Here is a 26,811-nt window from a genome sequence, read left to right on the forward strand (position 1 = left end):
CTGACTGAGGTTGGTGGGCAAAGACAAGGACATGGACAAGGCAGGGGACACCGTCTCAGACGCCATGGAAGCTCTGTAAAGTAAACCAAGCAGAGGGCAGAGAATCAGGGACTCATGTGGCCCACAGTGCCAGCTGCCTAGCTGTCCCTTACCTTCTTGGGTCCACTTCGCACAGAATAAAAGGTAACACTCCTCACTCTCTCCCGCTACTAGACTTGGCCACATGACTAAAGGCTGTCCAAGGAGATGGGAGTGGAAGCCCTAAGTGCACCTTGCCCAGAGGCCACCGGAAAGGCATGGGCTTGCGTGGGAAGAGATCTGATTGTTTTCCCCTTGATTCTTTTCTTTCTTTCTCTAACCCGTATCTCAGAAGTCATGGTTGGAACTCCAGCAACCATTTTGGATCCTCAGGCAAGGATGGAAGCCACATGCAAGGAAGATGCGACAGGAAGAGAACCAGGCTTCCTCTTGTCACTTTAGAGTGACTACCACAGCCTGAGGTCCGCTATGGGGTCTCCTTATGTGAGGGGAAGCTGGACACCTGGGGAATTGAGCGCTATTCATGAGAGTTTTTATATGCAACTAAAATGCCGCTGGAAACACCTTCTGGACTTAGAGGCGATGGCAGCCCGCTAACTAGGAAACAAGGGGGAGAAACTTGATTCAAGAAGGAGGCTGCCGAATAAGGGACAGAGACCAAGTTCAAACCTCCAAGATCCCCCATGATAATGTGTCATTCACTTACGTGCTAATGCGAACAGTCTTTCAAGGAGAGAAGGGTAATCCTAGAGAAGCTTCCAGCAAAAAATGAACAGCAGGCTTCTTCCAGCAGGATAAAGGTCACATTGGCAAACATTTTCTCGGGAGAGCCCTGGTTTCTAACCACACTTTGAGGAGACAGGGAGCTATGGCAGGTAAACGTATTTGCATAAGCCTGGTGACGTGAGTTCAAGTCCCAGATTCCTCAGTGGAGAGAAATGAGCCCAGAAAGCCATCCTCTGACCTCCACACCAGCTGTGGTCCACATGTGCCCTGCCCCATATAAACAATACTAAAAAAAATTAAAAAGACCAAGTTCTCCTTGATGTTCATGGGGCAACCAAAGTGTTTGTTTCCATGAAGGCCAGAAAGAGTTTTCAGATATTTCCTGGAAATGTTATTCTAGCGTGTTTTTTTTTAAAAAGGAAAGACAGATTCCAAACAAGGCAGGTGCTGTATCGGAACAGAGACACCAGTTATGTAAGGAAGAACTGCCACCGCATGAAACACAAGTTAGCACACATCTGTGGCAAGGGCGAGGCCAGATGACGAAGGTGGGAGGTGACTATGAGGTTGGGGTGGAGGAGAACTGAAAACTGACTTTGTGAGGGCAGAACATGCTAGTTAAGTCCAAGTGCCGGTATCATATATAAATGAGGAGGGGTGATTGACAGGTAAGGATTGGGTCAGGGCCTTGTGTGTGCATCAATCCCAGCTACTAGGGAGGCTGTGGCAGCTTTATTTCAGACTAGGAGTCTGGGGCTAGCCTGGGCAACACAGTGAGAATCTTTCTAAACAAAATGAAACAAGTAAGGGTTAGGAGTCCCCGAGGATGGAGGGTAAGTGTAGAGACAGGAGAACTGAGGAGAGAAAGTGGGGGACAGAAGTGTTTCCATGCTCTAATTTCTAAGCTTATGAAGAAATATAATTTTTGGTGGGAGGGACAGCAAACAGAAATTTACCCCACACAAAAGCAATTTCACAAGCCGTTTGGATACAGATTTGTTAAAGGAGTGTGCATGGTGGCCACATAGAGCACTTGACAAGGGAAAGGGAGCCTCTGGGAAGTCTACTCACAGTGCAGCGCCAGCAAGAGGCAAAAGCCCGTTTACTTGATAGGACCAGCAAATGGTTAATGCGCAAACCATTCTGATGACCTGAGTTTGTCCCCCTGAAATCCAGGGCAGTGTCAGAGCCAGAGGGGATTGTAGGACTTCCCTCCTAGTCAAGGTGGGTATAGGAGAAAGTCCCACCTCTGTCTCCAGGGGTTGGTTATGCTGAGAATAATCCTGAAGCTCAGTGGAAGGGAAAGAAGAATGTTTAATGCCCTGGATAAATTGATTCTGAATTCCAAGAAATGGGAGAGAAGAGACATGCTGGATTTGCAAAGAGAAAAATAACTGTAGATAAAACAAAACAAAACAAATGATAAGTAATATAACAAGTATGTCAGGGCTTAGAAAGCCAGAGTGCTATCTCCAGTCACCAGGAAGGAGAGAGCTGCACACTTGTGACTGGTGGCTTCTAGTCAATGAGGGGACCATGCTTTTAAATTAAGTTGTTTCTTTACATCTTATTCTCCAGTCCAAATCCAAGGCGGATTAAAGATCTGAAACTCGAAACTAAAACATTAGAAACATTAAAAATACATCTTTAATATTAAGGGTTGAGTAAAAGATGGAACCCAGAAACCACAAAGCAAAGCAAAACACTAACCAGCAGACAAGGCTGGAGAGGTGGCTTGGTGGTCAAGGGTCTGCTTTGCAAGCGTACGGACCTGAGTTCGAGGCCCAGAAGCTGAATGTGGTGGCACGGACTTTTGGGGAGGCCGAGACAGTAAGGCAGAATTAAGGGGCTTTCTGACTGGCCAGCCTGGTCTGCTCACTGAGTTCCAGGCCAGTGAGAGACTCTGTCTCCAAAACAAGGTGGGCTGTACCTAAGGAAGGACGCCCGAGGGTGTTGTCTGGCCCCTACCTGCACATGCACACATATATGTATCCATACATCCAAGAACACACACACACAGAGCAAACCAAAGGGTGACGGATGGCAGAATCATTTTATGACCCAAGACATTGTAAGCCTGACAAAGGAAACAGAGAACGATAGCCCAGGGGACTGTATTTTACATCACACGTAAGTAAATAGGACACACAGGCTAACTGGTTTGACTGTCAATCATGTGGATGAAGATTATGAAACAATATAAAGGGAAATGTCCTCCTGTTCATTGAGTCTTTTGGGGAGTTGGGGTGCCGCCTTCCGACGCTTTTTCAGGGGAATGACTCGACAATACCTACTGATATTTCTAAACACACCTCTGGGATATGACTCAAACCCAAGATGCTGCTAGCCCGGCAACCCACAGGCTGGAAGCTGCTCCAGTCTGCAGAGGAACTAAAATAGATTTGGAGGAAACAAGGGACCAAGCCAGGAAAAAGCCAGGGCTGAGAGCCTCGAGAACGTGTGGTAGGGAAGGTCCGAGGTGTTCGTCGCGAGAGGGAAAATGGGTTTCTGGAGTAGGTGAGATTGACAGATGCTGGAAATCCTGGAAAGGGCAGCCTGTCTGGGTTGAGGTAGGTGAGACTTCCTCTGCATCTCAAAAGGCTGGGAAGAAAGCAGGAGAGGGAAGCTCTCCGCAACTGGAGGGCGGCAAAGGAAAGGAGACTAGATGCTGGTGATGAACCAAGAGGCTCCGCCGTAGGTCCCCAAGTCAACAACAGGCCCCGCACGGCAATGAGAGTCAACCTGTCTCACTGATGGAAAGCCTGTAGAAGTGAGGGTGGTGCTGGCCAAAGGCACGCCAGAAGAGTCCTGTACGTCGCGTCATTCCTTCTGAACATATGTGAACTTGACACCCTTTCCTGGAGCAGTAGCTTGTATTTTAATTTATATAATGTAATAATATATATGTACACACACATATATATGGAAACTTGGTTTTTAAATTATGAGTGTGGAAAAATAACCATATTCTAATGGGAATCAAGACGGGTACATTGCCTACATTATTGCCTCTGAGAGTCACATTAGAAGAACCGCTTGGATTTCTGTCAATTGTTTTCTGCTCCATTTTGTCTTGTTTTATACCAATGGTATGGTATTGGTTACTCTGGACAAATGGTAGAACCATTTGGACTTGGTTTCTTCATCTTAAAAGAGTTTGGTACTCTATATCGCTCCTGTGTCTAAATGCTGGGTGTGTTTTCCATTAGGTATTCATTAGAACTGACTTAACCAATAGGCAAAAGGCCACTCTGGGGTTTTTCTTTCTTTGTTTATTTGTTTGTGGTGTGTTCACACAACGCTTCTATAAGCAGTGTTTGCTTGTTGATAAACATCCACTAACACAAAGTCACGGGTGATTAGCCCATGTTTCTGAGATCCTTCCATTCTGAGCTACGTCAAAAAATAAGGTCAGATCAGGTGCTGAAGACAGAGCCTTTCCACCTCAGCAGAAGACACTGAGCCTTCTTATCCAGGTTGGATTGGATAATTTAAGAGCAGTCACTTCTGACTATCTACCTAAAGTCCCGCAATTGCAGACATGTGTTTGCAACATCCACGACTCTAGGTTATCCTAATCCTTAATAAATCGGGTGTCTGGGCCTTTGACATTAAACACTGATGAGCCCACGCCCTCTCTGGGACACAAGTGGCTTTAGCACAACAAAAGCAAAACTGATGAATGGGGGGGGGGGGGTTGCCAGGAGTGAGTGTAAAGTTTGCTCACTATGAAATTACAAAGAAGCGAGATATGATTTAATCAAGTCAGAATCTGAATATGCAAAAATGTTCTGGCAGGGCCTCCAAGGTGGGAAAACCCTACAGCCAGGCCTAGTAGCTACAAGCCAGTCCCTCGTGGGGACAGAAATACACACACACATTCACGACTGCACCTGTGAGTCTCCTGCCTACACCCAGGCTCTCATCCTCTGTTATGGTGGGAAAAACTGAAGGCACGGAAATGAGATAATTAATCAGATTATATTTGCTTTGAGAATTTCAATAAGAACAGTCGTTGTGGACAGAGACACCGTGGGGGAAATTCTTACACACACACACACACACACACACACACAGAGAGAGAGAGAGAGAGAGAGAGAGAGAGAGAGAGAGAGAGAGAGAGAGAATTATGTCCTTAAGAGTGGATGGAATTCTTTTATAATTTGGAATGTGGTCTTGAATTGACAGCGGGTCAGTTATGAAGGAGGAAGGATGCCCAAGGGGTCTCAGGCCACTTGCTTTGCACTGTGTGGCGCAATCTAGAAAAATCAAAGGAGCTGTTTTTCAGGCTCCTTGTGCTGTGGTCAATGTTGCTAAAGAAAATCAGGATTTAAGGTTTAATATCTTCCCCCGTGGGTGCAGTGTGTGGAGGCTATGCAGGAAGCGACGAGTCCTTAGGCAGGTGAGACTGAGTGACACCATCAGAAAATCCGGTCAAGAGGGCAAGGGCAGCAGTTGTCAACCTTCTGAATGCCGTGACCCTTTAATGCAGTTCCTCATGCTGTGTGACCCCGGCCATAAAATTTCCATTGCTACTTCATAACGGTACATTTTGCTACTGTTACGAATCGTAAGGCAAACACCTGTGTTTTCTGATGGTCTTCGGTGCCTCCCGTGAAAGGGATGTTTGACCCTAAAGGGGTTGCGACCTGCAGGTTGAGAACACTGATCTAGAGGCAGCAAGGGAGACACCTTCCTGAAGTTCTGCCGGGTCACCAACAGTAGATGGAGCTGAGAACAGGTGTCTCTGTACTCAGCAAGGCTGGATCCTGTGACTTAGCTCTGAGATTCCCCACACAGACAGACCGGAGGTCCTAGGAGACCCCAGGGACTCACCAGAGAAGGACGGAGGTCGCGGGTTATACGTAGAGACAGCAGCAGCGAAGGAGGAGGAGCTCACGGGACAGCATCACTGACGCCTTTCAGGTTCCGTTCCCGGATGTTAGGCTCCATCTAAAGATTTGTTAGCGCCGACCGTATGGTAGGGTCTGAAGTGACATTTCAGCCCACCCAGACAGAGAAGGAGTCTTCTTTTAAAGCCCTTTAGAAAGAGGTAGGAAGAGGAGAGGCTCTGTACCACAGAGAAGTAGGTGAAGGTCCCTTCTCATTGCCAAATTAGGTTCAAAGGCACTGAGGGTTGGGTTTGAGCAGAGACTGGGGCCTGAGCCTCAAGCAAATTCTTAAGTTCACAGGTCATGAGATTTCTCTAAACAATGGTTAATGTATGACATGACACGCCGGCCGTGAGAGCCGGTTAGTGTGTGAGCTGTGAGACCTGACAGTGGTGGGGCTGCCTCTAACTCCAGTCAGCAGAGAAGCTGAGTGTATTGTCATTCAGGAGGGACAGGTCCTCTGCTATGTGATGAGACACCCCTCAGCCAGCACCATAGGTACAGAACACAGACATCTGGGCCTGATCCCAAATCACCTATAGTGGTCTGGAGCACAGTGTGCTGAGAAAGAGAGGAGGCGAGAGAGAGAGAGAGAGAGAGAGAGAGAGAGAGAGAGAGAGAGAGAGAGAGAGAGAGAGAGAGAGAGAATTTCTCTACAGGACTTGGGATAAAGACGCACTGAAGACAGAGGGGGATATGTAGAACCTCCCACAGTGCCGGGTGTAACTTGGCAAGGTCACTTGGGAAGGATCCAGAGACATACCAGATCATTCAGCACTCTCTGCCTCTGTCTGCCTGTCTGTCTCTTTCTCTCTCTCTCTTCCCTCCATTTCTAGTTGAGAACAGAGGGGGGCATGTCTCCCACTCACCCTATCTCACAGATGTGTGGCTGGAAGCCCAGGTCAAGGACAGAACTAACACACGGGTGACAAAGTTAGATAGAACATGGTGCTTACCCCCAGGCAGAGCTTTCAAGGGAGTCCTCCATGCCAGCAGATCCCCAGAGACAACACTGGCTCCTCACAGAGTCTCAGAGCAACCCTAACTCTACTCCTCCCAGAACTCTGACTGTGTACCCAGCTGGTACATTTCTGGGAGCCCCTCCCCTACAAACTGCCCTGGGATCAGGGGCCTAGTCTTCCCAGGAAGGCCACTAGTACCTCCTCAGATCCCTGGAACAAGATGCCACCCCAACTCCTTATCCTCCTGCCCCTTTCTATCCTGGAGACCCCACAATCGCTACTTTGAGCCCATCCTCAGCTCCGCAGCAGGAAGCCTTACCTCTGCATTTGGTACAGGCAGCCTCCTTCGGGAGCCTCCAGGAGCAGTGAGCCTTAGGCGCTTCCTATTTATTTGTGTCACGTCGGGAGGAAACAGAGAGCAGAATGAGGAAGCACCAGTGCCTTTCACAAGCAGCTTCGCCTGCTTCTCAGAATTGCGGACATGAGTCTCAGATAACACTGACGGTATATAATTCTGCCAGGGAAGCTTGCACCCCACTGTCTCCTGGTCAGCTCTCACATACACTTCAAGTCTCAGTCCAGGTATGGCCTCTTCCAAGTCGCCTTCCCTGATCCCTCTGGAGGAAACAGGGGGCAATGGCCACCTCCCTGCTGAGCATGGGCCCAGAGCCAGGCAGAACTAGGGTGGACCCCAAGGGCACCACTTCTCAGCATGTGGCTTTATGCAAATCAGCTACAGGTGGCCTCTTAAAGCCTTGGGACCCCTTGTGGTATTTTTCTAGAAGCACCTACAAACCAGAAGGGTTTTGAGGGAAAGCCATCGATGTGGAAAACCTAAGTTCACAGCCCTCAGTAAGTTCCAGAAACATTCTGGATCCCTAGGGGTCAGCTTCACTTTCTCCATCCTGCCCTAGAGTCCACTGTGACCTTCCCCCAACTTGGTCTTAGGATAAGTGAGGGTCTGCCTCCATTCCCCTCCCCCAGTGACCTGCCATGGCTCACACTTCATGACTGAGAGTGAATGAATGAATGAATGAATGAATGAAAGGAATGAATAAATCTGAGGCTGGTAGGGTTATAAAGAAGTGAGTAAGCCCCTCCTTCAGGGCAAAATTTAAAGGGGCACCAAAAGATGCCATAGACATGAGTGATATTTTAATACAATATGGCAAAACACAAAACAAATGAGTGTAAAAATACAATGGATGGAGTGTCAGCCTTTCTCTCTCTTTCTTTCTTTCTTCTTTCTTTTTTAGAAAAAGGCAGTGTCAGACAAACTGGTCATTTCTCATCTCCCCATACATAAATACCCTCGGTCCTCGGCATGGACGGTAGGTGGATGGGACTCCCTTGGTTTGCAGTGGTGTTTAATCAAGTGCTTATTAAATTCTTTTAACCCGTTAATAGCTATGCCATAGTAACTGCTACCAAGTGGCACTGGGTAGGAATCGTGTGGAACCCATGAGAGGTTTTCACTGTACACATGGGAAGTCACACAAGGTAGGTGGCCTCTATCTGAACACTGGATCCACCGCCCTACTGGCCTTGAAATTCAGAGGAACGAGTATCTCTTCACACATTGTGTAACTCTTCCTCCAAACCCTCAGTGTTTGAGAAAATGAACACATCATCCAGACGCCCCAAAAACTCAGTGCACAGCACATAAGTGAAGTGGTCACTCACAGTCACCATCCCCACCTACACAGGACATTCCAGACATGCAAAGTTGACAAGAAATTCCTTTGCTCTTTACTCATACCCCAGTGACAATATGCCTTTCTTGGCAACCTACTGGTTTTAGGAACAGTGCCAGACTGGGGCCTGGTAGAGTTTGCTGCACAGGTACCGTAGAAACTGTCACCAAGCTCCAGTCACCTCTTTCAGACACCCATCCATTTTTTTCTTAACATGGAATGAACTTCAAATCTTAACTCAAAATGAAAATGAACACAGGTGTCTAGTAGCCAAAAGAGGCCTCTTAGAAGGCCTTCCCTACGAATAACAGCAGCATGCAGCGCCTAAGCCATCCAAATGTGTGTGCAGGTCACCTTATTAAATTGAAAGTCCCTGGTGTATCTATGCAGTGTTTCCTATGACTTGCAGGTTATAGCCTTGGAGACAGTACCTCATTTAAAGCAAAAAACACATAGGTAACCATTTAGCCCAGTTTATGTAAATGAAATGTTTTGATATGCCTCCATCTAGCCGTACCTCTCCTAGTTAGCTTTAACGGACAATTTGAGCAGCCTAGAGTCACCGGAGAAAGGAGGTTCAAATGAGGACCTCTGTCCAGGCCCGATTAACCTGTGGGCATGTCTGGGGTGGAACTGTCTTGACCGTTTCTGTGCTGGCGATGGGACCTCACTGTGCAGCCTGATTGCACTCAGGCTCACAGAGATCTGCTTGCCTTTGCCTCCAAAAGGCATGAGCAACCGCAATAATTGCCTTGATTGTTAATTGGTGTGGAGGGCCCAGCCCACTATGGGCAGCACCATTCCTTAGGCAGATGGTCCTGAACCACGTAAGAAAGTTATGTAGCACTAGTCTATGACCAGCCAGCACACAGCATCTTCCACGGTTCATGCTTTACACTTCTGCTTGAGTTCCTGCCCTGACGTCCCCAATGATGGACTGTGACCTGAAGTAAGCCCTTTCCTCCCCCAAATTGCTATGTCCATGGCTCTTGTCACAGCATAAATAAAATCAGGACAACATATACACCTATACACCTGTTCGTGGTTTTGCAGAATCAGGCACACAAACACTCCAGCTGTTCACTGGCTCTCGCACCGCAGCATCGGAGACACCAGGTTCTAAAGTGCTGAGAACAGGAACAAAGCTCACCACTGAGGACAAAGGGCTGACTTGATGTTCACAGGACTCAGCTCATTCCAGTTGCCAGGGATCTAAACACACACAGGGCCACAGGTGCCATTTTCAGTCATGCTCACACAGGGAAGAGCAGGTGCGTGGCTCATGCGAGGCTCCCAGTGGCTGTGATGCTCCTGGCAGTCTTAGGTCGGTGATAGAAATGGCTCACTAACGGGTTCCCTGGGCTGGCCAGAACACTTCTCTCTGCAGGACCGTTAGATGGTGGTCTGTCCACCATTGAGGGGTGGGTCTGAATTCCCCTAAGACTCGAGCTCTGAGTTTGAAACTCTACACTTTCACTGTCCCTTGATACAACAGAGACACTGGCATCCTCTGGTGATCATGGCAGAATTCCCTGTACTCCAACTTGGTAAAATCACCCATGAAGTTTTCAACTCTGCCAACTGAGTCAACAGATTTATGCTCATTGTAAATGGGGGGACAAAACCAAACCAGTCATGAAGAAAACAAAACCCATAACCCACACAGCTTGCCCTCAGGGAAGGGAACATCCATGGAGTCTCCATCCCAGGGCATTTCCAAACCTGCTCTGCTCCTCACTTTCAGGAGGATGCAGTGGTGTGGCAGGTGGCAGAGGATGGTGATATCCAAGCTGTTTCGTGACAGCTGGAGACAGACTGGGCTGCCACTCAGGACTGGCTCCATAGAGCACCCGAAATGTTGAGGCAGAAGTAGAGCACCCCCTTAAAATGGTACAAGCTTGTCCTCTGACATTTAAGGGTTCATTCAAAAATGCTGTGGAGGGTGTCTCTGAACATCATGGAAGGACAGGTAAGATGGCACCCTTCGCTGTGGAGACTTCTGCCCTTGATCAGCTGCTGACAGAATGCTTTCTTCTGGGGATTTTCCGTGTTGCCTTTCACACCAGTACAGAGGGCAGAGTTGACAGAGGGCCAGCATTCTCCATCCTAAAATATCTTATTACCAAACTCGCTCACTTTAAAGTTCTCTGGGGGCACTCATGGGAGGCCCTGTATGTGAGACCTGCCTCTCTACCAGCCACCAGGCTGGGCACCTTACATACCTTACATACCAGAGAAGCCATAGCTGCATGCATGAGTTAGCTGGGAGCGATGGGGATCTGCTGTCAGGAAGACCTTTGGGAAAAGAGCTCCCCAAAGGGAGGTTCAAAGCTCTCCTCTGGTGCTCTGAGTTTCAGTACATCACAGTGGGGGAGCACAGCCAAGGGAAGACACCAAACCCATGGCAGCCAGGAAGCCAAACTTAGCCTGAGTTCTATTTCTTTACTTTTGTTTGTTTGTTTTTGCATTTACGTATTTATTTATTTTACTGATTTACATACTTATTTACTTGCTCTATCTGTCTGAATGCCTGCCTGCCTGCCTGCTTCTGCCTGCTGACCTGTATATTCTTGTGTGTGTGTGTCTCTCTGTGTGTGTGTGTGTGTGTGTGTGTGTGTGTGTGTGTGTGTGTGTTTGTGTGCATACTTTCCCTGCCAGGCCGTCCAGACTTAGCTCGCAGTTCTCTGCCTGGGCAGGGAAATCCCAGGCTGGAGTGGCAATAGAGAGTCTCTGACCCCAGTTGTTTCAGGTTCTTCTACCCAGTGTGATGTCTCTTTCTGCTGTGACATGTCAGGAGGGAATTACCTGGGGCTGGAGAGGACAGGCTTGAAGAACATCTCTCTGGGCCTCCTACCCTGAGCTCCCCCTCCTGTGCTTGGCAGGGGCTGGGAATTCAGGAAGGGGCCAAAATCCAGCTCTGGCTACCAGGTGCCCAGGAGGAAGAGTGCCCTCAGCATGGAGGTCTAGGGGAGGTAGCTGGGTAGCTCAGCATCAGCTTGGGTCCTCTGTGCATTTAGGGCTTGAAGAGGCCTGCAGAGTTCAGAGCTTTCCAGCCTGGCAAGGATTTCTGTAACCAAGGAGCTTGGGAGCTTCATTTACTAGAAAAACCTAACCCCTCTGCTCACCAAGGGACTTACCTTAGGGAGAAGCTAGATTGTGATTAAAACCGGTCCAGTTCCTAGGCCTGGACACTTTCCAAAGTTTGCCCAGTAGGTCTCATGAAGGAACACTGGCTTCTACCCAGGTCAAGGCCCAGCCAATACCCTGAGGTTTCTGAAGGGCACCGAAGTCAAGGTTGGGTCCTGGACTGTGATTCTCCTCCACATCTTTGTGTTCCGCCCAGCCAATCGCTCTATGCCTGGACCCCTCTCTGACATGCTGGGCTGAGGTTACAAGGTTCACTTTGGGTGAGGTGTCCCCAGGGAGAAGGAGAAAAGTCTTGAAGACATTTGTCCCCTTTCCGGTTCTAGCCCTTACCCCATGTCTTCCCTCCTTCCTTTCCAGGACCTCCCCAGACTGTCATCCCTTTTGTTCTGGGCTCCCTTAATAATGAAGCAAGTCATGTATGTGCTGACGCATCTGACGCTTCACCAGCCTTTCACAGGGCAGACAGTGTAGAAATGGCTGCACTCCCTGGGTCTGGCCCCTTGTTTCCACCACCCATACCATCAAAGACGGTATTCTTTGATCCATCCATTGGTCACCCTAACCCCTGGCTGCTCAGCTGAGCTCCTGACAACTGGGACCTCCTTGGTATGCAAAGATGTACCTCAACCTTGGGTCTTCCTGTGGGATCATCCAGGTCACACCCAGCAAGTGATTTAAATGTAAAATATCATTAGGACTTGACAATAGTTAATGTGTAGAAATGGAATTGTGGATGATACCAACACCGGACAGCTGTGACAGCTAAAGCAGAGCAGAACAGGAACAGCTTCCCTACGTCCTTCCTTCCTTCCTTCCTTCCTTCCTTCCTTCCTTCCTTCCTTCCTTCCTTCCTTCCTTCCATCCTTCCTTTCTTCTTTCCTTTCTTCCTTCCTTCCTTCTCACAGACACCTTAGCTGTGTCCCAAATGGAGATCATTTGTTCAGGTAAACATTACACGTGGGCAAGCTTCCTTTGGGCTTACGGTCCTGAGCTCTTGAAAGCAGTGACTTATAGGCTGGGCTTGTAGCCCTATGTTTTGAGAACAAGGAGACTGTGGATCCAGGCTATAAATGCAGAAAGCTGTAGCTCTAGGCCCAGATTTGAGCAAGCGCTAAGCCTTCATAAGCTAGAGAGACAATGGTTCTGGGCCCCAAAAGCTAGAAACTTACCCGAGACTTGTGGGTTTGCAGGTTGCTTGTTGCTTTGAGAGCTGAAGACCTGAACGCCTAAACTCAGAAGCCAGCACCTACCCTGGGGACTCCAAAGGTTGATGTGAGTTTCCTGGAGCTACCTTGCCCGGGGCAGAGTCTCCAAGGGGCAGCACTCATGGCTTCCCAGCAGCCTAGCTTGCTGTTGTCACACAAGCATTTCCTTTAAGTGGTCACAGGTTGTTCAAATCACCCCACTTTGTGTTGTGATCAAATACAGAAGCAGCTTAAGGGAGGACGGGTTTCTCTGTGCTACCATCATGGTGGGAAGGCGATCTGCAGTCAGGAAGCAGAGAGCCTTGAATGCTGGTTCTCAGGTAGCTTTCTCTTGTGTAGTCTGAGAGCCTTGTCCACAGCATAGCGCCAAGCGCATTTCGCATGGGTCTCCCCACCTCAGCCAAACCTAATCTAGAAACTCCTTCATGACACACCGGAAGTTGGGGTTCCCATGGAGATTCTAAATCCAGTCAAGGTGACAATAAGATGAACCCTCACCACACAGCTGGACTGCCTGCAGGGGGCTGTCGAGGAAGGGACTGCCTGACTGACCTACAGCTGCCTGGTCAAAGCAGCCAGGCACTGTAAGCGAGGGAATGGTAGAACCACTGGACTCTACCGCTTCGTGGGTACAAAGAGAGGTTCACTGGGGATCAAATTGCCAAGAATATCTCGCAGGGGGCAGGGAAAGGAGCAACATGGGAGTGGAAGGGGAGTGCAGCACAAAACAAGCAGATGTTATGTGTCAGCTGAGATGGACTGCTAGGACTGACCGGGAACTAGATGTTAAGGTAGTTGACCTTTGGGGCTGATTAAGGGAAGTTTCTTGCAAATGGAAACTGCCTTGTGCTATCTCCTTTTCCAGTAAACAGAAACCTGCCTTTAGACTTGTTTATCCAGTTACATTCCTGCTGCTTACTCGGCCAAAGTTCTCCCCTGTAGGACAAAGTCACCAGCACTGCCATTTGAGGGTGCTGCTTTGGTCCTAACAGGCCCGAGGAGAGGTGTCTGTCAACTCAGTGAAGCATTGGCTCTCTCATTCCTAACAAAAGCCTTTGTAGTCAGAGGCAGAGTAAATCAGCATCTTTAAGACTGTCTAATGTCGCTTAGTCCTAACCATGTGCCTTAGAGAGGGTTAAGCATATCTCAGATGTGACTGTGAGGTCCCACGTGGAGGCCCAGATAAATGTCACTCACAGAGTGGTCTGTCAAGGGGGTGGGCAAAGACGTAGATCCATCTTGTTCTCAAGACCTTGCTTGAGTGTCACAGAACTTGGCTCCTCTATGCCTAGGACTTAAGCTTTTCTCCAGAGAACTGAGAAAAATTCCTCTGCTGTATTTACATTAAAGAACTCTACAGTGTGTGTATATCAAGTGGAGAGCAAACATTTATGAATCTGCAACCCAGATATCCACCATTAGATCAAGAATCAGAGCATTCTATCCAAAGTGGATGCTTGCATCCTTGTACAGTTTCTAATAGTGATTATTGCGATTTTTTTCAATGTATACCAACTGCACCCGCTTTTGAACAGACTGTGATAAAATATACAAAAATTGACGTTCCTGTTGCTTTCACACGTGTGGTCAGTGCCTTGTGGACATTTAGGTGACCCAGGAAGTCACCACTGCCCACCTCCAGAACTTTTTCATATCTCGCAACTCAAACGCCACAGTAGCACTCCATTCCTCCTTTCTTGGGCCCCAGAAACCACCACTCTACCTTCTGCCTCTGTAAAGTTAACTGGCAGGGGACCTCTAAATGGCATCACACTGTGGCTGTCCTTTTGTGCTGGCTTATCTCACTTAGCACGTTCCTCAAGATTCATCCAATTGTAGCCCAGGTAATAATGTTCTTCCTTTGTGTCTTACTTAGCGATTCTATTGCCATAAAGAGACACCATGACCATGGCAACTCTTACAAAGAAAAATACTTAATTGGGGTAGGTCACTTACAGCTTCAGAGGTGTAGTCAACTATCATGGTAGACATGGTGCTGGAGAAGGAGCTGAGAGTTCTATATCTTGATTTACTGGCAACAGGAAGTACACTGTCACAATGAGCATAGCTTGAGCACAGGAGACCTCAAAGTCCACTCGTGCAGAAACACTTCCTTCAACAAGGTCACACCTACTCCAACAAAACCACACCTCCTAATACTGCCACTCTCTTTGGGTGCCATTTTCTTTCAAACACCCCACTTTGTAAGTCTGATTTAATATAGTGATGATGACAACGATGATGGTGATTGTGTCCAAAGGGAACTCCAGTCCTCTAAACTCCAAAAGACAGTCCAGATACCCAGAAATGAGCTCAACCTGAATTATATATAGGAGGATTTCTGGAGGTTAAAGGCCAACATTCCTCAGGAACTTGTGAAGCTGGGTTCCCTCTACCAAGAGGGGTCATTCATTTCCTTACCTCTGGCAGAAGGGACATATGGCTACCTGTGGTGTCAGGCTCTTTCAGGATCCCAAGTACCTGTTACACATTTCAAGTCCAAGCTAACATCTTAGCTCTCCTCCCCTCCTCCCCTCCCCTCCCTCTAGTTCACATCTTCCCTCCCCCAGCGCTCATTCTTAGAACCCTGCCCTCCTCTATCAGCTCTCCCTACTGCTCTCCTCTATCAGCTCTCCCTACTGCTCTCCTCTATCAGCTCTCCCTACTGCTCTCTGCCCTGCTCCTGCTCCTCTCACTGAGCTTTTTCCCTATGCTCCATCCCCCGCTACTCTCTCCTCTCTCAGAGATAACCCTGGCCACGTTCAGTCTCCTGGCCATCTTCAGTCCAGTTCCTTTTCTGTTCTGGCCTCTTTGAGACGCTCTGGCTGTTCACCCTTTCATATGTGCAATAAAAACCTTCCCCTTAACCATACCATAGTGTGGTCATGTCAATTGATACATCTAGTGTCAAACACCTGGAGGGGCATAAATGGACCCATTTCCAAAGTGCTTGGACTTTCCTAACTGAACGGGGTGACTTATTTGACTCTCATAAGGTATGGAACATTTACTTCTGCTGGCTCCTCCACCCACCATATTCGACTCCAAACTTTAGAGTCTGTTTCTTCAGTCACTTCTCTCCTCCACCTGATCTCTTCTGGTACTCAGGTGTCACCTCGGAGTCACTTGCTCTGTCTCTGTCAACTCCTGGAGCTTCCAACTTTTATAGAAATCACACTGGTGTCACAATAGTGGTGTGTCAGCTTTTCTACCCATACTGGGAACCCATCAATTGGTAGGAATGCCTCTTCTTTGTGATTTGGGACATTTTTCACGGACAAGTCTCCCAGTATTCTTGAGGACATCCTGGATTGAAATTCTTGTCACAGGACACTTACTATTCTCTCTCTCATCCTTGCTCTCCCTCCCAACATGCTCTCTGATCTCCCCTGGAGCTGGCTCCATCTCTAACCATGGCTAACCTCTTGTCGCTCCTCACATCCCCTGCTCTGTCCTTGTCCCTCTTCTTGGCTCACTGGAGCCCGCTGTTGAAGTCCCGCAGTACATCAGGCACTTCTCTATGTCCTCCTGGATATCTGAGATACTCGAATCCTCGCTCTGATGGACTTTCTGTTTGAGGCCCTTGTCCCTAGGCCTCTCCCATCATCTTCCCTCTCCTTCTAAAGGACGCTTTCTTTGCTACTTGTTCTTTCTCTTTGCTCACTTGTGTCTCTAGTCATGGGCTCTTCCCATCCAGGGTCTCCCCACCCACTTGGTCTCTCTGGCTCCTGGAGCCTGTTATGCCCTCCTGGGTGAGCATCACATAGAAACACTCTGTATGTTCTCCACAGTGATTCAGGACATCTCTCTGCTAAGGCCCTTACTCCCCTCCCTCTATTGGGATGATCTCTCTGGTGGGATTCCTTTAATGAGACTTTTCCCCCAGCCTCTTCCACAATCCCGTCGTTCTGATTCTCTTTCCCGCTTGCTCTGTCTCTCAGCTCAAACCAAAACCTCTCCCCATCCAGAATCCTCACCTCCCTCCCTAATCCCTTTTCCTCCTCAGGTGCTCAGGTTCCACTAAGCCTCACTGTCTTCCTGCAGATATCCTGACATCAATACAGCTCAATGGCCATTGGTGGCATACTTGAGTTCCAAATTCTCCCAGATTGTAATGACTTCCGCTACCACACAAACAAACGATCCCCAAATCTCTTATCTCTAAACTCCTGCTTTACCTTCAAAAATCTTTGATCCCTGAGCCTTCTATCTCTCTGCTTGCTCCAGTCCCCGCATCTGTATTCAGTCTTAATGGAATTCAAATGTCGTTTGTGTATGTGCAATATTTAAAAAATTGTTTTGTTCTGTTCTACTCTATTAAAAGGAAAAGGTGTTTCTGGAGTTGGGTTATGGCCCTCACTCTCCAGACCAAAGCATTGTTGTTAGAGTTTCCTGCTAAATCTCTGCCCTGGGTCAGGCAGGCCACCTGTCTCCTTGTGACAGGGAGAAGTAAAAGCAAAAGAAAACAGCACAGGGAAAGATGCTAAGGACCTTACAAGGACAGCAAAGTGAAGTATTTCCACTAGGGATGACTGCTGCTCCTTTCACACTCCTTCTCTTGGTCTTAGCTAACTCTCTAAGTACCCCCCCCATATAAATAAAACTCCTGCTAAGTACGAGCTTCATCTCAAAGTTTGTAAGACTATTGTGTAAACTCTCTTATCTCAGGATTTGTAAGTTCATTGTTCTGAAGAACTTTATAAAATCTGCAACAAAAAGTTAGTTTAAACCTTGTAACAAAAAGTTGATCATTTAAAAATAATCTATAAATAGTAATTTTAATTTGCTACAACATATTTGTACGTAAATTAGATACAACTCTTGTTTAAAAAATATACCTGCTACAGCATACTGTATATGTTTCAATTATTTTTTATTCGAAATAGAAATTAGTAACAATAAATGTTTGATTAAGATTTATAAATTCCTAAAATTGTAAAGTTCTATCCAGGCTAGCTAAAAAAAATGACTTAAATATGTACGTCTAGTCAGTTAGTCTTTTGCTAACTGTGTTCAACACCAGGCTTCTAGAAAAATTTAGAGAAGAAACAAAATATGTCTGGTGAATACGGTATATTTGATAAATAAGGTTGATCTATTCTTAGGTCTATTTAGTCTGGCAGAAACTGACTTGAAGATGTATGCCTAGCTTCTTTGTCTTTGATAACTTTGTCAAGGTTAAGCTATTTGGATAAACTGAGTCATACCAGAAATTGTCATATTCTGTTAAGGTACACTATGAAAAGATCAGGAATGTAAGATTTCTAGTCTCTCTATAGACTGTAATCATGGATTTAAAGTTTTATTTTGATGCTAAATTATCTTCAGTTCAAAATTTTAAGGCTGCTCAACAGAAATAAAACTGTAAAATCCTAATCTTATAAAAGCTACTAACTGGTGTAACCTGTCGAGGATAATTAAGACATGTAAGTTAATGGCCAGCCACTTATAATGATTCAATTATTTCACTTGCTCAAAAGTATGCTTGTAGTCACGCTAAGTACAAATGTAAATTAATTTACAGGAGCAGGTTTTAGCCTTCTGTATATGCTGTCAAGGTTAAGCCTAAAGCAAGTAATTAAAAATAGGTAAAGTTTGTTTAAAATCAAGTATACTTAACAGACTCAACAATGGCCCTCAAATTCCTCAGAAAGATCTGCTGAATATAGCATTTAAAGTGTTGAATGAGGAAGGCTTTCCCTGGCAGACAAAAATACCAGCTTTAGGTAACAACAGCTGAGACTCTCTCCAAAGAAGACTGGCAGCAACAACTCCACCTGGAGCTCACTTCAGCTGTGGCAATGCCAAGCACTGGGCAGAGAGCAGCTGCAGCCAGGGCCCCGCCCAGTCTGTACACCTGTAGGGCAGACTGCTCTACTCCACCTCGCCAAGTTGGGTCAGTTTTCTCCTCCACAGAAACATCTCTCAGACCTTGTCTATCTGTCTGCCCTTCTCCTGGAGCTGCCTCTCTCTCTTTCCCTCCTCTCTCCTTTCCTTCCCCCTCCACAACCCACTAAATAAACTCTATACCCCCCACACCAAAAAAAAAAAAATTCTCTCAGACCTGGGTCTGTTGACCACAGGCTGATCTGTCCTGTATGACAGCCAAAGATTGACAACTTCTGCCTGCAGCTAAGCCACTGATATCACCACGGAGGATTCCAGGTTGGCTGTTCAGGTAAATTTCTGTACTTAAATTGTTACAGATGCCATTTGGAATTTGCTTCCTACTCAAATGTATCCTTTTCAGATGCTGATGGTGTTGATGGCCAGCTGAAGCTCAGCAGTTCAGTAGCTGCAAGCTGACCTTCCTCAGTTCCTCCCCTAAGGCATCAGCTACCCGGTCAGCCCATTCTATATGTAAAAGTCAGGCCTTGTTTGTCCAGAGCTACTAGGTCTCCAGCTGAAGAAGGCAGACTCACAGACAGGTCTACCTTGCTGACAGTCTTCACACTGAAAAAATTAAATTCACAAAGCAGGTTCCACTGTAAACACAAACTTAAGCTATCATGCTACTATTAATAGCCATAATTTTAGTCTTTACTATTCTTTTACTTAAACCAACTTGCTTTTCAATGACTACTTTTAGTAATCAATCACCCATCTCTCATGGTAAAGGATTGGATGGGGGAGGGAAACGTCAGAGGACGTGGAATATGCACACAGCACATGGCAACTGGTAATTCAGATGTCCACCCCCCAGAGGCGTGGCTCTGATGGAGGTTAGTCCTGTCCAGGGGAGGCCTGCAGGACAGACCACAGACTGTGGAGACTGCTGCTTACCTTTGCTAAAGCAGCTGGTTGTCTCCCAATACCTGCATTGCAGTGTGTGATCTCATGTGACGTGTATATGTGATCTCACGGTGACATCTCAATCTTATGGGCACATATATCTGTGGATGATCAGGAGGATGACTTTTCACTTAGCTATATAGTTTTGATATATAGAATATATACTGGGACATGCTTCATGATTGGATCTATTATCCCGCAAGGGCTGTGGACACTTAAAAGCCTGCCTTCTTCTTTTCCTTAGACTAACTGCTCACAATTAGCTCACTTTCGCTTCAAAGCAAGTTCAAGCTAGACTAGAGACTTTTTTGTAAATGAATCACAAATCTTACAGCTGTGCTCAAGGTCAGAGTTGCAGATGTCCAACCAAGCTTGCTACACAAAGTACCCTAAGAAAAGCATGCCAGATCTTCACTTGCCAGTCTGTTAACAAAAGACCTGTGACTCAAAGTTTGCCACTGGGCACTTCCTCCCCTCCTCACCCCATCTGGCTACAGTTTTACTCCTGAACCCTTGAAACCCTTGTGTTGTCGTGACAATGGCTCAACCCCTTAGCACTTACCCTAGGAATGTGCTTTTGACCAATGAGGGGTAACTTTTGTAATTTCTTTATCGCGTCAAGGCTCCTGGGGGAAAGTGAGTTTTTAAGCTAAGGAGAAGAAGCCAGGAGGAATTAAGTGTAGGACAGGAGACTTAGAATTGAGACAGAACAATAAAGAGACTGATTTGAAAAGCAGGTGGGAGAGAGGTTCATTCACCCTCAGACATCCTGAGTTTTTTGCTGGCTGCTGCTTCCTCTCTGAACCCTGACAGGCCTTGGAACTGGTCCCCAATAGACTCTTGATAGGAAAAAGGTTTAAAGTTTATGTAAGATGCTGGAGTTTAAGAAAGTAATGAGGTGTGGAAATACAAGTTCTAAAGGTCTGAGGAACTGATTTAAGATATGCAAAGAATAAGACTCAAATATAATACACGATGTTAAGACTTTAAAAGTTCAGAGCTCTAACATTATTCAAAGGTGTTCTGGTGAAGCATTAATCTAGCTTTGAGAAAGTAGTAGCTACTGTTATCATAGTCAAAGGTTCAGAATTGTAATTTTCCTTTTAATTTAAAATTTTGCTTAGTTGTTTTCTAAATATCGACTTAAAATGTTTCTCATTGTGCTGAAAACATCTCTGTCCAATTTATATGCATCCAGCCCTCTGGACAGAGGAAAGAATGTTTGTTCATGCTTTTAACCCGGATCTTTATCCTTTTGGGTCCCCAAGCTTTTGCTGTGGCTCAAAGTCGTGAGTCTACTCAAACCGTTTGCAGTCATGGTTAACTGCGTTTGTTACAACTAGGATTTCAGTGCAGATTACAAATGGCGGTGATGCTAAGATATCTGAAACTTTCATCTCTTTTGTTAACTTTGAAAAAACTCAGGTGAGCTTCAGGAAGTTGTGACTTTGATCCATCTGCCACAGGTCAAACTGACTCAACATAAGCCCTCCTGCCAATCAATAGCCTCAGCCTTCCCACCTACGGAGTATTCCTTGGGGTAGGTGCTCTCTTTTCCCTGGTCTTGGAACTCTTTCCCATCCCACCAGCCACCACCAGGACCATAGGCCTGGAAGTTCTAAGTGTACCCTGAAGACAAAAATGTCTCCCTGAACTTCTTAGCTGCACCTTCTCTCCCTGGTCTGTATCTCTCTCCCTGGTCTGTCTCTGTCTATCTGTCCCAGCAGATTCCCACCCGGCTGACAGACAGGTCCTTTATGGAGAAGCTGGCCAACTCCTGTGCTGGTGTAGACATTTGAACTGCTTCTGTGAAGTATAAGAAAAAGATATTTCCACCTGGAGGTAGAGGAGAGCAGGAAGAGGTACCCATGGGCAAGGCTGGGCACCAAGTTGTTGAGGGGGACCTAAGATGCTGACATGCATTAATTCATCTTCCCAGCAAGCGTTGAACTGCTGCTGTGTGTCTGTCATGGGACACGAAAATGACAGGGAGTTTATAATTCCCAGCTGTCTGTTCTATGAACCCGGAGGACCCTATCCCACAGCAGAAGCCCGTGGAAGGCAGGGCGTATGCTCCTGGGAAATCTAAGCACAAGGCACAGAGCAGGTGCCTTGGAGCTAGGTGGGCCTCAGAGACAATGGTGGTCCTTGTCAGGTGGAAACACCTGCGTTCTTCAAAACTTTGCCAGAGTACTCAGCCTCCCTGGTGTCCATTCTCTCTCCTGAAGAGGTAAGGAGGATACCAGGTTGTCAGGAGGACTTGGACAAGAATTGGACTGAGCCCCATTTCCCTCTCACACTCAGCAGGTGGTACCCCTAGCCCACAAGTAGTGTCTGAGTTGAGGCCTTCAAAAGGGGTCCTAGAAGCAAACACAGGGTCCTGGGGTTTCTGTACCTTTCCCCCCTGTGAGCTGTGCTCCTGGAACTTTTGGAAGCATCATGGCCATGACGAGGGAAGCCCAACATGGCCTCAAGTCCATGGGGAAACTTCATGAGATAGGTTCCTTGCTCCTCCCACCTCTGCAGGGCCTTTTGGTTTGACCATCTTCCACCCTCGGCTGCAGATGCTCACACTGTCCCCCTTACTGGCCTAACAACCCACCAGGAGCAGGGAATGTGTCGCTATTTCTGATTCCCAGTGTTAAGGAACGGGAACCACCAGATACGTGCCTGCCTGATATACTAGCCTGCACGGGGAGGGCAACATGGCACAGATCAAATGGGAATGGCACACACACCTAGACAGCATTCTAATCAGACATGGGTGGCCTCCTTCCACGGATCTCAAAAGTCACAGGCTTTTCCAAAGTTCCTCTGTGGCAAACACTAGCTCCCCAGGCAGATCTTATCTGGAAATTGATGGCTCCTTTGGCATGTTTTCAATTTTATGGTATCTGAGTAGACTTCCCTTTTCTCTCTTGAGCAACTGCAACTACTAAACCTCAATCTTTTATCTCCTGAGCCCGGCAGTCCTGAGCCTGCAGGCGCTCCCACGAAATAACCCCGGGCCCTTGTCTTGCTCTGTCATCATATCTGTATGTGTGTCCATTCTGCTTTAGCTACGCTATAGATGGCATTCCTCTCTACCTGTCCCCCGTCTCCCTCCCAGGTCTTCATATGTCCACACAAGCTTCCTGTTACATGCTTCAGTCTTGCACCCCTTCCTCACAGGGCTGCCCACCGGACTTCCCAGGTTTCATTTGAGTGTAGAAGCACCCAAGCCATGCTTCCAATTTGTTTAATTTATGGCTTTATGTGACATTTTCTCATGTGACACCTGACTCCTGTGGTCACAATGAGCTACTTAACTACTCCAGGCAGAGCCTGGAAATACCTGGGACCAGAAGACTTAGGAATATTCACATATATACAGTGAGCAATTCAGAAGGCAGGCCCAAGTCTCCATAGGAAATTCATTTCTGTATTGCATGCATCTTAAACACAATAGGCTTTTTCTAGAGACTCACAAAGGAATTTCCTACTTGTGACACTGTGCAAGCACTTCGTAACATTCTGGAGTCTGGATTTTTGAGTTATAGGTGTTCTTAACCTGAATTCATCTATTTAACTTCTGGCTGCATCTCCTTCTTCTCCTATCATGAGTTGATCAACATCCCTTGACTGCCTCTGACCTCTCTGAGAGCCTTAGATCCCCAGAAGTTCTGAACCCACTTAACTTTTGGTATTCCTCAGGAGCCATTTGCCTTGTTTTGGGGCAGGCCCTGTCACTGAGCTCAGCAAGGGTTCACTCATTAATTGAAGTGCCTTGGCATGGGCTGGTTTTGACCGCAGAGAATGCAGGCTCCTTCTGAGAATAGGTGCTTCCCCAGAAGCCAACAGCACAATGTGGAAGTGATCTGAGGGAGGAGAAAGCAAAGCACATCCCCTCATTTTGAGTTTTTGTGTCAGGGACCGCAGCACAAGAAGGAATGTAGGAACTGAGCTATCAGAAACGAGTGGGCTCCCACGGGAAGAAGCCAAGCTCGTCTCGGTTATGTGAGTTGTGACTGAGGAAGGACCCTGAAAGCAGCCATGGCCATGGGGAACCCTTAGATCTTAACTCAAAGCTAAGGATTGGGTCTGCATTGCCAGCTGCGGGCTGTGGGGCCAGGTAACTGAGATGTGGGGACAGGCCCAGGAGCAGGAGGCGGGTAGACTCTCACTGAGGATGCCAGTCTGTGGCATGGAAGGGTGTTCTCCAAGCAAGAATGCATGAACTCTAGGAAGGGATTCTGAGGAGTATCCCGGACATATAGATTCCTGAAGCTGCCATGAACAGCAAGCTGCACCCAGGGCGGAGGTGCTAACAAAAGCTGCAAGAGGTGGGCACGCAGAACTGACCAGAGAGGACAGGTGGGGCTGGGGTTCCATTGCACAAGCAGCCTGAGACAGGTCCCTGGGTGACTGAGCATCTAACAGACAAAAGAGATGGAGGCCCACAGGCCCTGGTACCCTCCTGGGAACCCCCAACTCAGCCACCATTGACAGGGAACTGTTCAGAACACACATGATACCCAAACTCTGTCCCTAGTTTCATACACCTCTCTCCCACAGAGACCCGCTTTCCTTGGGTCTAGAAGTGACTTTGGTCAGAACTCTAATCTCTTTCTCTGTTGCATAATCTGATTCCTTCAAATTGATAGTCACCCAAGCACAACACAGGAAGTGGTAACCATGTGTCCTGGAATGATTAGTGTATGGGTGGGAGAGCCGGGGGCATATGATCATGTGCACCGGACGGATGTAGGGACAGTTAATATCTGGGAGGAAAATTAGGAGAGCAGAATGGAAAATAGGAAAGCAGAATGTCGTGTGGGTTCATAGCCTTGGGTTCAAACCCCACTGAGGTACCTTTCTTCTAGGACTCCCCAGGGACTCGGCCCCAGCTCTAAGGAATGACAGCCTTCTCTTCAGTCTGCCCTCTGGAAGTTCCATGGTCTCTGGGTCACCCTCTCTTTCCAAGGGTCCCTTGGCTGTGGTCTCCAGGGTTTATGTCTCTTCATATAAGGTAGCATGACTCAAGCACCTTCTATATTATTGGTTTTGTTTTTTATACTGAGCATGCCCGACTGCTTGGTTGAGCTAAAAGACCTGGCTGATTGCAGCAGGCACGAAGGTTCTGAGATAGACTGTATGACCCGGCCTGACCCTGCCCAGAGAAGCCAGGCATGCCGGGGATGCCCACTGCTCCTCGGTTTTAAAGGAGGTCATCTGCTGTTATGGCCAGGGCCACCGGAGAGATGGGTCCCCACAGAGGGTGTCTGCGATGCTTGATCTCAATCACCATCTTGGTGGGATTTAGAATCCCCTTGGAGAATACCTCTGGGTGTGTCTGTGAGGGTGTTTCAGAGAGGTAAACTGAGGTAGGAAGCTCCACCATGAATGTGAACAGCACTGTACCATAAGCTTGGGGTGAGACTGAATGAAAGAGGGGGAAAAGGAGAACAAACATCTATCTCTGTCTGCTTTCTGATTGCAAACACGATGTGACCAGAGTCCTCACCCTCCCTCCATAATATGCATCTTCCTATCATGATTGATGGACTGTACTCTCAAGCTATCGACCGGAATACATCCTTCTCTCAACTGGTTTCTTGTCATGTATTTGGTCATAGAAATGAAATAAGTAACTGTTTATATATCGTCAATGCTCAGTTGACACCAAATCACCAATAGCACAAGAGAGACCCTCTGCCTTGTGGCCCTGGGGCAGCTGGAATGGACCGCCCGCCGCTCCCCGCCCCCCCCCCCCCAAGAGATTTCAGGGCCACCCTATGGCAGGCTTCAGATCCTGGGTTTCAGGTAAGAGTCTACAATCACATCTAACCCCAGTGTCATCTAATCCCGCCCCACCTGTCCCTGTACCCTCTTTGGAAATGCCCTCATCGTGGAGCACCAGCCCCCTCTCAGTCTCCTCACTGACTGCCCACTTTGTCCCTGTGATAGCTTAGATTCCTGAAGTACCCAATACTCTGACGTTCCCTTGCTTTGAGACTGGATCTTTACAAGAAAATGGAGGCGAATGGGGCCATTGACTGGACTCTAAGCCCACAGCGCGGGTATCCTTACAGAAAGATGAGGCATGGGTTGGAGAGATGAAGCAAGCATGCGTTTAGAATTCAGCACCCATGTAAAAGCGGGGCAAGGCTGCATGGACCTATAACCCCAGCACGGTGGAGGATACTCACCAGCCCAGCTGCTCCAGGTCCACTGACTGCAGTCGGCTTCCTTCTTGCACTGTCTTTGGATCACCGGCTTCCCAATATCAACACGGAGACTTAATAATAACTATGAAAGCTTGGCCTCAGCTTAGACTTTTCCCCAACTAGCTCTTATAACTTATTAGGTCATTTTTTTTCTTGAGATAGGGTTTCCTCTGTGTAACAGCCTGGGCAGTCCTGGAACTCACTCTGTAGACCAGGTTGGCCTCGAATTCACAGAGATCCACCTGCCCCTACCTCCTGAGTGCTGGGATTAAAGGCATGCGCCACCATCACCCAGCTAGCCCGTTATTTTTTTTAAGCAATGTTCTGGCACGTGGCTTGGTTGCCTCTTCTTAGTATGGCACATCTGACTTGCTGCTCTGAGTCTGCTGGCGAAATCCCTGACCTAGAGTCCTCCTCCCAGCTTCTCCTTCCCTCTCTCTGCCGGGAAGTCCCGCCTATACCTCCTGCCTAGCTATAGCCTTTCCAGCTTTTTATCAAATCACTCAAAATACCTCGGCAAAGACATATCTTCACAGTGTAAACAAATATTCCGCAACAATTAGCAGAACTTGTCTCGAAAGGGTGAGGTTGAGAGGAAAATATCTGGATATCAAATGTCCTCCTCTGGCCTCTGCATGTTCACTCATAGATACACAGACACACAGACACAGACACACATACACACGCATACAGAGAGAGAGAGAGAGAGAGAGAGAGAAAGCACACATATATAGATCACAACCTGTCTGTTTTGGTTTTTTTGACAGGGTCTCACTGTGTAATGTTGACTGTCCTGAAACTCACCGTGGAGACCAGCATGGTCACAAACTCACAGAACTCTGCATAAGTCTGTCTCCTGAGTACTGGTACTGAAGGTGTACACCACCATGTCCCAGCATATCATACTCTCATACACTCATACATACGTATATGTGCACACATCAAACACCTCTATACACACACAAACACAAGAACTGCTAATTAAAGGCCTGGAGGGATGGCTCTTCAAGATGACCTGAGTCAGATCCCAGCACCCATGTCAGGGTACCCACAGATGCCTGTTACTCCAACTCCAGCAGGGGCCCGATGCCCTCTCTGGCCTCTGCAGACAACTGCATTCATATATACATGCTCCTCCCTATAATGAA

General features: G+C 47.4%; 1 protein-coding gene across 11 annotated transcripts in view; it reads right to left on the reverse strand.

The window, feature by feature from the left end:
• The window catches only part of LOC146890946 (cytokine receptor common subunit beta-like), a 43,568-nt gene extending 17,548 nt beyond the window's left edge, over nucleotides 1–26,020 (reverse strand). For 3 of the 11 annotated variants that reach the window (XM_087899028.1, XM_087899026.1, XM_087899025.1), the window contains exons 1-2: nucleotides 6,939–7,214; nucleotides 5,602–5,806 (exon numbers count right to left, since the gene is read on the reverse strand). The gene's annotated coding sequence lies outside the window, so the exon portion shown is untranslated. Of the gene's footprint in view, nucleotides 1–5,601; nucleotides 6,245–6,613; nucleotides 6,769–6,938; nucleotides 7,215–25,645 lie in introns of those variants that run through there. The other 8 variants (XM_087899029.1, XM_087899027.1, XM_087899022.1 and 5 more) reach the window with 7 other exon arrangements.
• Nucleotides 26,021–26,811: the final 791 nt, after the last annotated feature.

The sequence above is a fragment of the Myodes glareolus genome, chromosome 19, assembly GCF_982192425.1.
Source record: "Myodes glareolus chromosome 19, mMyoGla1.1, whole genome shotgun sequence".
Classification (NCBI taxonomy): domain Eukaryota; kingdom Metazoa; phylum Chordata; class Mammalia; order Rodentia; family Cricetidae; genus Myodes; species Myodes glareolus.